A 12,740-nucleotide genomic window follows, 5' to 3' on the forward strand; every position below is an offset into this window, starting at 1 on the left:
TTATGCTCAAAATGTCGACTCTCCTGCTCGTCAGTTGCTGCCTGACTGGCTGTGCTTTTCCAGCACCACACTTATTGACTATGAGAAACCTGTGCCCTGATTTTTGACCCTTCAGTTATTGGAAATATTTTCTCTATATTTATTATGTCTTAACCTTTCATGATTTCACAATCTCAATCAAATTGCCTTTCAGCTATTTCTGTTTTCCAGGTTTATCTATCAAACCCTTAGAACCACTCTAGTAAAGCTCTTCTGAACCCACTCCAATCTTCCTAAGATGTGATATTCAGAATTAGCTGCAATATTGTGATTTGTGCCAAAGTTGCATTTTAGGTAGCTTGAGCAAAACATCCTGGCTTTTATCACTTGATATGTAAAGACCAGGACCTCATATGCTTTATTCACACCTTTGTTTACTGATCCAGTCAATTTCAAAGTGTTGTGTAGTATGCAAACTAGAGGAAGGGAGGGCTAGCTGATCAAAATAGTTTCAGTTGGTGACAAAGACATACATCAGTTCCCGACACTTTTTGTTGGAAATGAGAACAGTGGAGAAAGGGGAGAGAGATTCATGATTAGATTAGATTAGATTAAATTCCCTACAGTGTGGAAACAGGCCCTTCGGCCCAACAATTCCACACCAACCCTCCGAACAGTAAACCACCCAGACCCATTTCCCTCTGGCTAATGCACCCAACACTCCGGGCAATTTAGCGTGACCAATTCACCTGACCCGCACTTCTTTGGACTGTGGGAGGGAACCGGAGCACCCGGAGGAAACCCACGCAGACACAGGGAGAATGTGCAAATTCCACACAAACAGTCACCCAGAACACTATTTACAGCAGAGAGAAGAAACAGGGAGTTACTTATCATTTACAAATAATCTTGGAGTAGTGAGCATCTTTGGCAAACATTCCAAAGTGGAATTAGTGATAAGAACCACATTGAGATCTGGATAGACAACATGGCTAACTAACAAAACCTCCTTTAGATGGAAGCTAACATCACCCCTCTCTTATTATCAATGAGACTAATGCCAATTGTAAAGAAAATGCTCAAGGGAATTATTAAGGATGCAATGTGTGATTATTTGAACGGAGAAGATCATATTAGGCCACACAACATAACTTAAAAAAAGCTGAGAGAAATTCAATATTTGATGCATATAAATGTGCTCTGACACTTGACATCTTCTTAGAGTCATAGAGTCATAGAGATGTACAGCATGGAAACAGACCCTTTGGTCCAACCCGTCCATGCCGACCAGATATCCCAACCCAATCTATTCCCACCTGCCAGCACCCGGCCCATATCCCTCCAAACCCTTCCTATTCATATACCCATCCAAATGCCTCTTAAATGTTGCAATTGTACCAGCCTCCACCACTTCCTCTGGCAGCTCATTCCATACATGTTCCACCCTCTGTGTGAAATAGTTGCCCCATAGGTCTCTTTTATATCTTTTCCCTCTCACCCTAAACCTATGCCCTCTAGTTCTGGACTCCCCGATCCCAGGGAAAAGACTTTGTCTATTTATCCTATCTATGCCCCCCATAATTTTGTAAATCTCTATAAGGTCACCCCTCAGTCTCCGCACTCCAGGGAAAACAGCCCCAGCCAGTTCAGCCTCTCCCTATAGCTCAAATCCTCCAACCCTGGCAACATCCTTGTAAATCTTTTCTGAACCCTTTCAAGTTTCACAACATCTTTTTGATAGGAAGGAGACCAGAATTGCACGTAATATTCCAACAGTGGCCTAACCAATGATCTGTACAGCTGCTACATGACCTCCCAACTCCTGTACTCAATACTCTGACAAATAAAGGAAAGCATACCAAACACCTTCTTCACTATCCTATCTACCTGCGAATCCACTTTCAAGGAGCTATGAATCTGCACCCCCAGGTCTCTTTGTTCAGCAACACTCCCTAGGACCTTACCAGTGTATAAGTCCTGCTAAGATTTGCTTTCCCAAAATGCAGCACCTCGCATTTATCTGAATTAAATTCCATCTGCCACTTCTCAGGCCATTGGCCCATTTAGTCAAGATCCTGTTGTAATCTGAGGTATCCCTCTTCGCTGTCAACCACATCTCCAATTTTGGTGCAAACTTACTAACTGTACCTCTTATGCTTGCATCTAAATCATTTATATAAATGACGAAAAGTAGAGGACCCAGCACTGATCCTTGTGGCACTCCACTGGTCACAGGCCTCCAGTCTTAAAAACAACCCTCCACCATGACCCTCTGTTTTCTCCTTTGAGCCAGTTCTGTACCCACATGACTAGTTCTCCTTGTATTCCATGAGATCTAACTTTGCTAATCAGTCTCCCATGGGGAACCTTGTCGAAAGCCTTACTGAAGTCCATATAGATCACATCTACTGCTCTGCCCTCATCAATCCTATTTGTTACTTCTTCAAAAAACTCAATCAAGTTTGTGAGACATGATTTCCCTCACATAAAGCCATGTTGAGTATCCTTAATTAGTCCTTGCCTTTCCAAATACATGTACATCCTGTCGCTCAGGATTCCCTTCAACAACTTGCTCACCACTGACGTTAGGCTCACTGGTCTATAGTTCCCAGGCTTGTCCTTATCACCCTTCTTAAACAGTGGCACGATGTTATCCAACATCCACTCCTCCAGCACCTCCCCTGTGACTATCGATGATACAAATATCTCAGCAAGAGGCCCAGCTTCCCACAGGGTTCTAGGGTACACCTGATCAGGTCCTGGGGATTTATCCACCTATATGCGTTTCAAGACATCCAGCACTTCCTCCTCTGTAATATAGACATTTTTCAAGGTGTCACCATCTATTTCCCTACAGTCTATATCTTCCATATCCTTTTCCACAGTAAATACTGATGCAAAATACTTGGTTAGTATCTCCCCCATTTTCTGTGGCTCCACACAAAGGCTGCCTTGCTGATCTTTGAGGGGCCCTATACTCTCCCTAGTTACCCTTTTATCCTTAATCTATTTGTAAAAACTCTTTGGATTCTCCTTAATTCTATTTGCCAAAGCTATCTCATGTCCCCATTTTGCCCTCCTGATTTCCCTCTTAAGTATCCTCCTACTTCCTTTAAACTCTTCTAAGGATTCACTCGATCTATCCTGTCTGTACCTGACATATGCTTCCTTCTTTTTCTTAACCAAACCCTCAATTTCTTTAGTCATCCAGCATTCCCTATACCTACCAGCCTTCCCTTTCACCCTGACAGGAATATACTCTCTCTGGATTCTTGTTATCTCATTTCTGAAGTCTTCCCATTTTCCAGCCATCCCTTTACCTGCAAACACCTGCCCCCAATCAGCTTTTGAAAGTCCTTGCCTCATCCTGTCAAAGTTGGCCTTTCTCCAATTTAGAACTTCAACTTTTAGATCTGGTCTATCCTTTTCCATCACTATGTTAAATCTAATAGAATTATGGGGGAGTTAAGAAATCCCCCATTGACATCTCAGTCACCTGCCCTGTCTTATTTCCCAAGAGTAGGTCAAGTTTTGCACCTTCTCTAGCAAGTACATCCACATATTGAATCAGAAAATTTTCTTGTACACACTTAACAAGTTCCTCTCCATCTAAACCTTTAACACTATGGCAGTCCCAGTCTATGTTTAAAAAGTTAAAATCCCCCACCATAACCACCCTATTATTCTTACAGATAGCTGATATCTCCTTACAAATTTGTTTCTCAATTTCCCTCTGACTATTGGGGGGTATAATACAATCCCAATAAGGTGATCATCCTTTCTTATTTCTCAGTTCCACCCAAATAACTTCCTTGAATGTATTTCCGGGAATATCCTCCCTCAGCACAGCTATAATGCTATCCCTTATCAAAAACACCACTCCCTCTCCTCTTTTGCCTCCATTTGTATCCTGGAACATTAAGCTGCCAGTCCTGCCCATCCCTGAACCATGTTTCCGTAATTGCTATGATATCCCAGTCCCATGTTCCTAACCATGCCCTGAGTTCATCTGCCTTCCCTGTTGGGCCCCTTGCACTGAAATAAATGCAGTTCAATTTATTAGTCCTACCTTGTCCTGTTAGAATCATATGAACAGACTGTACTGTAAAGACTTTGCTGAAGAAAGTGGTGTCTCAAATTTACCCAGCACAAAGCAAGATGGTTGTGGTTGTTGGAACTCAATCATCTCAGCCACAGGACGTTACTGCAGTAGTTCCTCAAGGGAGAGTCCTAGGCCCAACTGACTTCAGCGGCTGCATCAATGACATTCCCCCATCATAAAATTAGAACTGCGGGTGTTCGCTGATGATTGTGCAACATTCAGCATCATTTATAACTCCTTAGATACTGTAGCAGTCTATGTCCAAATGCAGCAAGATTTAGACAACATCCAGGCATGGGCTGATAAGGGCAAGTGTACCACATAAGTGCCAGGCAGTGACCACCTCCAACAAAATACAATCCAATAACTGCATCTTGACCTTGAATAGCATTACCATCATTGAATCCCTCACTATAAATGTCCTGGGGGCTACCATTGACCAGAAACTGAACAGGAGTAGTACTGTGGCTTCAAGAACAGGACTGAGGCTGTGAATTCTGTGGAAAATAACTCACTTCCTGATTCATCATAGCCTGTCCATCTACAAGGCAAAAGTGAGGTGTCATTTCAGTTGCCTGGATAAGTACACCTCTATCAATGCCCAAGAAGCTCAAAACTAACAAACAGCCTACTTGAGTATCACCGCATCTAACACCTTCAATGACCATTCCTTTGATCACTGACACATAGTGTACACCATCTACAGGGTGCAATACTCTTCACATTAAAGTTTCCATTGCATTAAGGAAAAGGGAGTGTGAGGGAGAGGGGAATGAGAAAATGAGTCAGTTGTCAGTTGGGTGGCATTTAGGAGACAATGATCATAATCTCCTAAATCTTTGGAAACAGCAAGTAAAAGTCCAGAAGGGAAGACCAAGCTGACTGTTGTGTGGACTGATCTGGCCTAAGGAAATTAGAAACACAGATTAGTAGATAAAATTATCATGAAATAATGAGCTCCCTTTAAAGAAGAGATGGTTGAGGAACAGTTGAGGTAAAGAGAAGAAAAGATGAGGCAAACAATGCACAGCTCCTTGATTGATGAAAGAGATAGAGGGTCAGAAAGGTTGTGCATGAGAGATATCAGGTGGATAATTCCATTGGGAATATAGGCTGATATTACAGGTTCAAAGAGAAAGTGAAGAAACAATTAAGAGAAATAATTAGAGAATATGAGAAGGGACTGACACAAAAGCCAGTTAGAGGAATAAAGATTGTGAAAAGGTGGTAAGAGGAGGAACAAGGCTGATTCGGAACCACAATGGTGAGCTGTGCATAGAGTCAGGTATTTAATAAATATTTTCCATCTACTTTACAGAGGGAAATGCTGCTCAGGTCATCATGAAACAGAAGACAATTGAAAGACATGATAAGTTAAAATTGCTAGAGAATAGGCACTAGAAAGGCTGACTGTACTTACAGTTGATAAGTCATGAGGATAGATGAGACACAGCCAAAGAAATTGAAGGAAACTAGGGAGGAAATGGCAAAGTTACAGCCTCAATTTTCCAACCTCCTTAGATATTGGATGATGCCAGAGGACTGGAGAATTGCAAATGTTGCACATTTATTCAAAAAAAATGTGAGGATAAGCTCAGCAACTATACACCAGTGAGTTTAACTTCAATGGTGGGAAAGTTTTCAGAAATGATCATGGCTAAGTCATGTGAACATTGTGGATTAAATAAGGCAAGTCTACACAGATTTCTGAATGAAATCACACTTAAGTAACTTGCATTGCTTTTCAGATGAGGTAACAGAAAGGGTGAGGGTAATGTGTTTGATGCAGTTGACATTGAAAGGGAAACAAATCAGTTAAAGTAAAAGTTTATTAAATCTTAGGCAGTATTTGAAGCAAGTAATGCAGTGTAGGAAAGATAAGATAAATTAATCCAGTCTATCAAGGTTATTTGGAGTCAACTATGTTGGCAGAACAAACAAAGCACAAACAAGAGAGAAGAGGCAAAAAGAAATGCTTCTGTCTTAGAGACATAAATAAAATCACACAGGAGAGTGAAATGCTAACATGTCTGTGTGAACAATGCTAGGCCCTGAGCAAATGGTTCCTTTCCCATGAGGGGAAGGCCAGATGTCCCAGCCTTAGACATTAAGCCATTGTACTGGGCCAACAACAATATGTAATGTTCCAATAACGTTAGGTGTCCTGTCAAAACCATAAGATATAAGACTATAAGATATAGGAGCAGAATTCCCATAACTTTTGATTCCCTTACTAATCAAGGACACTTTTGGAATACTGTATTCAATTCTGAACTCTGTGCTTTAGGAAAGATGTTGTAAAACCTGAAAGATTTGCAAGGATATGGCTAGGGTTGGAGGGTTTTAGCTTCAGGGAGAGGTTGAATAGGCTAGGACTATTTCCCCTGGAGCATCGGAGGCTGAGGGGTGATCTTAAGAGGTTTCATGAGGGGCACGGGTGAGGTGAATAGCCAAAGTCTTTTCCTTAGAACACGGGAGTCGAAAACTAGAGGGCACAGGTTTAAGGAGAGAGGAGAAAGATTTAAAAGAGACCTGAGGGACAATGTTATTACGCAGAGGATGGTGTGTCTGTGGAACAAGCTGCCAGAGGAGGCTGGTTCAACTACAACATTTAAAAGGCATCTGGGTGGGTATATGAAGTGGAGGTGCTGGTGTTGGACTGGGGTGTACAATGTTAAAAATCACACAACACCAGGTTATAGTCTAACAGGTTTATTTGAAAGTACAAGCTTCCCAGAACACTGCTTCTTCAACTGGTAACTCGTTATCTGATAAAAGAGCTGTGGTCTGAAAGTTAGTCCTTTCAAATAAACCCATTGGACTATCGCCTGTTGTTGTGTGATTTTTAACTGGGATATGAACTGGAAGGGTTTGGAGGGATATGGGCCAAATGCTGGCAAATGGGACAAGATTAATTTTGGATACATGGTTGGTGCAGACAAGTTGAAATGTCTCTGTGCTATTTCTGTTAAGGCTCTATGACTCTAGGAAGGTTGATAGAGATGTTCAAAACCATGAGGTGTCTGGAGAGAATAGGTAGTGAGAAACTGATGCCATTGGAATGGAAGAACCAGAGGCAGAGGACATAGATATAATATGTTTGGATAAAGAAGTGACTGAAAAAATTAGGAAAATTAGGTATTTTATGTTGGGAGTGATTTAGAATCTGGAATGGATTGCTTGAGAGTTTGGAACAGGCAACTTCAATTATAGCCTTAAAAAGAGAATTGGATATTTATTTGTAGAGAAATATTTCAAGGGCTATACATAAAGTTGAGTAGCGCTATCAAAAATATAATGGCATCTTCTGTGTTGTAACCATTCCATGGTTAACAAATATTAAACAATACCTGAATTAATTTAGTGCATTATTGTGCAAGATCAAGAAAACAAGAGTGAGAAAATATAATCCTAGCAGGGATGAATTAAATTCCGATCTGACAGCCCCTCAGGCCACAGAATCATACAGATGCACAGCAGGGAAACAGACCCTTCAGTCCAACTTGTCCAGGCTGACCGGATATCCAAATCTAGTCCCATTTGCCAGTATTTGGCCTACAATCCCTCTAAACCCTTTCTATTCATATACCCAACCAGATGCCTTTTAAGTGTTGTAATTGTACATCACTTCCTCTGGCAGTTCATCCATACACACACCACCCTCAGCGTGAAAAAGTTGCCACTTAGGTCCCTTTTAAATCTTTCCCCTCTCATCTTAACCTTGTGCCCTCTGGTTTTGGACTCCCCCACTCTGTGGAAAAAACCTTGTCTATTCACCCTATCCATGCCCCTCATGATTTTATAAACCTCTATAAGGTCACCCTTCAGTCTCTGACACTTCAGGGAAAATAGTCCCAGCCTATACAGCCTCTCCATATAGCTCAAACAGATTAATTCAATAAAGCCAATGATGGATGCCCATGACCCAAGTAAATAAGGGAGACTGAGTGTGAAAGATTTGTCACCAAACTAACCAGGCGTACAGAGAATATATTATACACAGGATCTATTGATTTAGCTATGAGTCTTATTAAATATTTGTCAGAAAAGAATGGACCGAATCCAAAAGACCTTGGATTGAACATGAATTGTTTAAAAGCAAAACAAACATCTGCATGTCCCGGACTTATTTCTGACCCAGTAATGGGAGGCAGGTAGAACTTGTCCAGATTGTGAGTTCCCACGCACATTTGCAGTTCAAAATAGCGAAGGTTACGTTTATCAATTAACATGGAACAACTAATGGGATACAGATATATAAACAACTCAAGCAGCAGCATGGAAGTGCTCAGGGAAAAGAAAACACGTACAAACAGATTAAATACCAGGGGACAACTTCCCAGATAAAGTTATAGGATTGCTTTGTCTGGTGACCTGTCAATTGAATTGTTAAGTGAAGTTTATTTTAACGTAATCTTTATTTTCTATTTCTGGTCATCAATCAGATAGGGATTCTAAATTTACATATTTTTGCACACAATTCTGAATGTTTTTTTCATTTGGACTGAAAGGGTATTTAGCAAAACTGTCACGACCCAAAGCTTGCAAACTTAGTCACAATCTTTCGACAGCACATTTCTCAGTGATAGAGTGAACTAGAATTAAAAGTGTGAAGAAAGTTATTCATTTTAATTGTATCTCAGCGATATATTTGATTTTTGTTTGTAGACTAATTGTTTGCATTTTGACCTTTCAAAAGTAGTAATCACCAGAAATTAAACTGCAGACCCTGCTTTTGAATTTGACGGCGTGGAAATATATTTCAGGGTTTCTGAAGGTGGAAATAAATCAATTAGAAAGAAACATAAGGTAACTTTTTTTTCTCTCAAAACACTGCTCCCAGTATGCCAAAGAATGTTTACGACAGACATGACTTCAGAGTCAAAATATTAATCTATCAGAAACTTAAGAAGAATCAGAAATTGTTGGAAAATCTCAGCAGGTCTGTCAGCATCTGTGGTCAGAAAGCAGAGTTAACGATTCGTGTGCAGTAACCTTCTTCAGAACAGAACCGTGACTGGACCCGAACCGCTAACCCTGATTCCTCTCCATGGATACTGATGAGCTTTCTTAGCAATGTCTGGTTTTGTTTCTGCTTTCCAGCATCCGCAGTTCTTTCGATTTTTGGAAATTTAAACAAATTCAGATTCCGTCATTAAAACCTAAATCATACATCAGTCGCCATAGTTACAGAGTTGCGCTGGGTTCATTGATAAATTCGGTGACTTTGACAAGGTCATTTCCATTTAACAATCCCCAGTCCTCCTCTGGTGCCAGTGAGATTAAATCCCATTAGACAGACAGACTAATGGTATCAGTGTGGATTTTACATTAATTGAGAAAGACCTTGTGTACTTGTCCCACAAGCGATTCTGCATTGGTGAAATGTCCATGAGAAGAGAGAGTTTACAGTTAACACTCAAGTCTTCATCAACTCCAGGACGAAAGGACTTTTGAAACATAATCGCTGTTGTGCAAAGAGCAGGGACAGAAACGTATTTGTTTCAACTGATATTGAAGGATAAATAATGGGCAGGGCGCTGGGGGAGGTGTTACCGAAGCAACAGAGTCTTGCAGGTGGATGGGGTCTTGTTGAATGTCTCATGTGAAAGACGGCACTTGCAAAACCCGCAGCCCTCTCTCAGTGCAGTGCACCACACTGTGTGGGGGGTCAGACTGAACCGAGCCAGGCCAGTTAAAGTCAGAACGGACACCAGATACCATCTTTACTCAGCATCTGGACTCAGCCCCACTCTGCCTCAGCTCCTGCCCTGGACAGGGGGAGAGGGGGAGTGCTGAGGGTCTCTCTCTCTCTCTCTCGGACCTCCTGACAAATCACAGGCGATTCTTCCACACAACTAAGTTGCTGCTGCGAGCCACTGCAAACGGGGGGGGATTCAGACTCACGGAGGACCACCAGGGTCAGAGCCGGCGACCCCTGACTCATTGCTCAGCGAGTTCAGCAGCGCCTTTTAAATATGAACTTTGAAAGCAAAATTAAAAACCTGGTTAGTTTTAGGTGCCTTACCGGGATATAAAAGGAGCAGCCCGCCTTCACTCTGCCTGTTAGTACCAGAGAGACACAGAGAGAGAGCCCGGGGGAGGGGAGGGAGGGTGGGGGGGGGGAAGCTGATGTCCCAATCCGAGACACAGTATCAGAGTTTTAGCCATTTAAAGAAAGTGACGCTCTGGCGCCGCCTTCCCCGGGCTATTTTTAAAGCTGAAATGAAGCAGCGCCTTCCCCATCCCCCCCAATTCCCCCCCCCCCCCCCAGCCCCAGGTTAACCCCAACTCCAGGCACCAGGCTCGGTTTTGGGGGTGGTGGGGTGGTGGGGGAATGATGTGGTGGATCGGGTTACCAGGAGCTGCTCTATTTTAATTCCCCCCCCCACCTCCCGTCCGTCCGTCCGTCCGTGGCATGTTTTGACCAGATATGGTGAATTTCCAGGCGAAAGGGGACAGAGAGAGGTGCTGACCGGAGCCGGTGGGGGTCGGGGGGTGGGGTGGGGGGGTCGAGGTGGCCGCTGTTAAGCCCCCTCTCCCTAAACCTTCAGCTGCTGCACTGGCAACACAGTGCAGGATCAGAGACTCTCCCCCCCTCTCTCTCTCCCCCCCGGGAGGACAAACAATGCAGCCCCCTCCCCACTCTCTGGGCAGCCCTCTGCCCCTCACTCTTGACCAACTCCCACCTCCTGGAGACCTCTCCTCCTCCGCAAAACAAGTCTCACCTTTAGGACAACTCCCCTCCCCCCCCCACCACCCCCCATCCCACTCAAGTAACACTCCTGCCCAACCTTCTCTGCTCAGTCCAGCCCTGAGTAAAGATCCACTTTGCTGCTCCCATGACTTTACTCCAGGGTTACCTCCCCCTCACCTGGATCCCTCATCCAACCCAGACTTACCCCCGCCCACACCTCCACCCCCGGTTTCTGGGCAGTCCCTTGGACAAGCTCCTCATCCTCCGACCCTCCATCCATCTGTAGATGGCTAGATCATCAGGATCCAGTGAAAAATGATGCTGTGTTTTCAGATAATAACAAGAGCCAACAGGTAGACCAGAAAGAGAGAGATGGAAGGTAGACTCAACAATGGAGTCAGATATACTGTAATCAGCTGGATCACACCAGAGAAATGTTGAGAGAGATGGTGGGATTAACTATCCCGAAGAATGTGGACAGATTGGAAAGTCTAAGGAAGGATTTTTGGCCTTTGTCACACTCCCATTGGATGTCAGTTGTGACTTTGATGGTCAAAAGCTGGAGTTGTAGCGAAGGTGGGCACAAATTTGAAAGAATGTGGAAGGACTTTGGAGAGCAAAAGAAGATCTGAGGTGGGACAGGAATCATGAGTCAGCAGTTTTGTTTCGATGAGGGTTTGTTGCCAGCAGATTTGAAGGAGAGTGTCAGGACTTTAGAAGGAACAGTTGACCATATTAGTTGCCATGGGGACTGGGAGGTGAAGGTGAGTGGTTAGCAATTTGGTGGGAAGTGTGATGGAGAGAGCAGTAAGTGAGTTTCATGGCCATGTGGGAGAGACAGGCGACAGTGGACATAACAGAGCAGTTAGTCAAAGATGCAATTTCAGGGCGTCCTTGAACATAGCCCTTGAACATCCTTACCAGGAGAAGGCTCACTTCCCAATGTCCCTTTATCCCCCTATTTTGAACAATTCTACTTTAACACCCCAGAAATCCTGAATATCCCCTCTCTCCTGACCCCAGAATATTCACCTTCCTCCAAACATCTCTACCATGAACCGCACCATCATAACATACCCTCCCCTGAACATCACACTCCTTGGAACTACACCATGAACATGTCTTATGAATGCCAGCCCTCCCCTCCCTCGAATATTACCTTTCCTCAATATTATCCCACCACAAGAAGTCCCAGTCTCGAGCAAGGCCCCTAGTGTTCAGTCCGCAGTCAATACCATGTATTCCTGGTGAAATGGCTTGGAGCAGAGCTATCAATTACAGGAATGTGTTCGAGTAGACATTCATTGATTTCACAGTAAGCCAGTTTGCCAGCAGGTTAAGGGATATACCACTGTGTTCATTGAAGATGAACATGCGCAAAAACTACTTTTAAATAACCCTTGCCAAGCCTATGACCAAACTAAAGTTAAAGGATTAAATAACATTTTTCAAAGTTTAAAGTTAAATAGGAGACAGAGGAGAATTTAGGGATAGTCAACTTGACTTTGTGCCTGGGAAATCATGTCTCACAACCTTGATTGAGTATTTTGAAGAAATAACAAAGAGGATTGATGAGGGCGGAGCAGTAGATGTGATCTATATGGACTTCAGTAAGGCGTTCAACAAGGTTCCCCATGGGAGACTGATTAGCAAGGTTAGATCTCATGGAATACAGGGGGAACCAGTCATTTGGACACAGAACTGGCTCAAAGGTAGAAGACAGAGGGTGGTGGTGGAGGGTTGATTTTCAGACTGGAGGCCCGTGACCAGTGAAGTGCTACAAGGATCAGTGCTGGGTCCACTACCTTTCACTCAAGGTCTTTTTCCTGGGGTGGGAGACTCCAGAACTAGAGGGCATAGGTTGAGGGTGAGAGGGGAAAGATATAAAAAAAACCTAAGAGGCAACTTTTTCATGCAGAAGGTGGTGTGTGTGTGGAATGGGCTGCCAGAGGAAGTGGTGGA

At 43.3% G+C, this 12,740-nt stretch overlaps 1 protein-coding gene across 3 annotated transcripts in view; it reads right to left on the reverse strand.

Moving 5' to 3' along the window:
* tmod1 (tropomodulin 1) overlaps positions 1–10,172 on the reverse strand; it is a 107,680-nt gene extending 97,508 nt beyond the window's left edge. For all 3 annotated transcript variants that reach the window (XM_060846635.1, XM_060846633.1, XM_060846634.1), the window contains exon 1: positions 10,110–10,172. The gene's annotated coding sequence lies outside the window, so the exon portion shown is untranslated. The remainder of the gene's footprint in view (positions 1–10,109) is intronic.
* Between the last annotated feature and the right edge of the window lie 2,568 nt (positions 10,173–12,740).

Source organism: Hemiscyllium ocellatum, chromosome 2 (genome assembly GCF_020745735.1).
Source record: "Hemiscyllium ocellatum isolate sHemOce1 chromosome 2, sHemOce1.pat.X.cur, whole genome shotgun sequence".
Classification (NCBI taxonomy): domain Eukaryota; kingdom Metazoa; phylum Chordata; class Chondrichthyes; order Orectolobiformes; family Hemiscylliidae; genus Hemiscyllium; species Hemiscyllium ocellatum.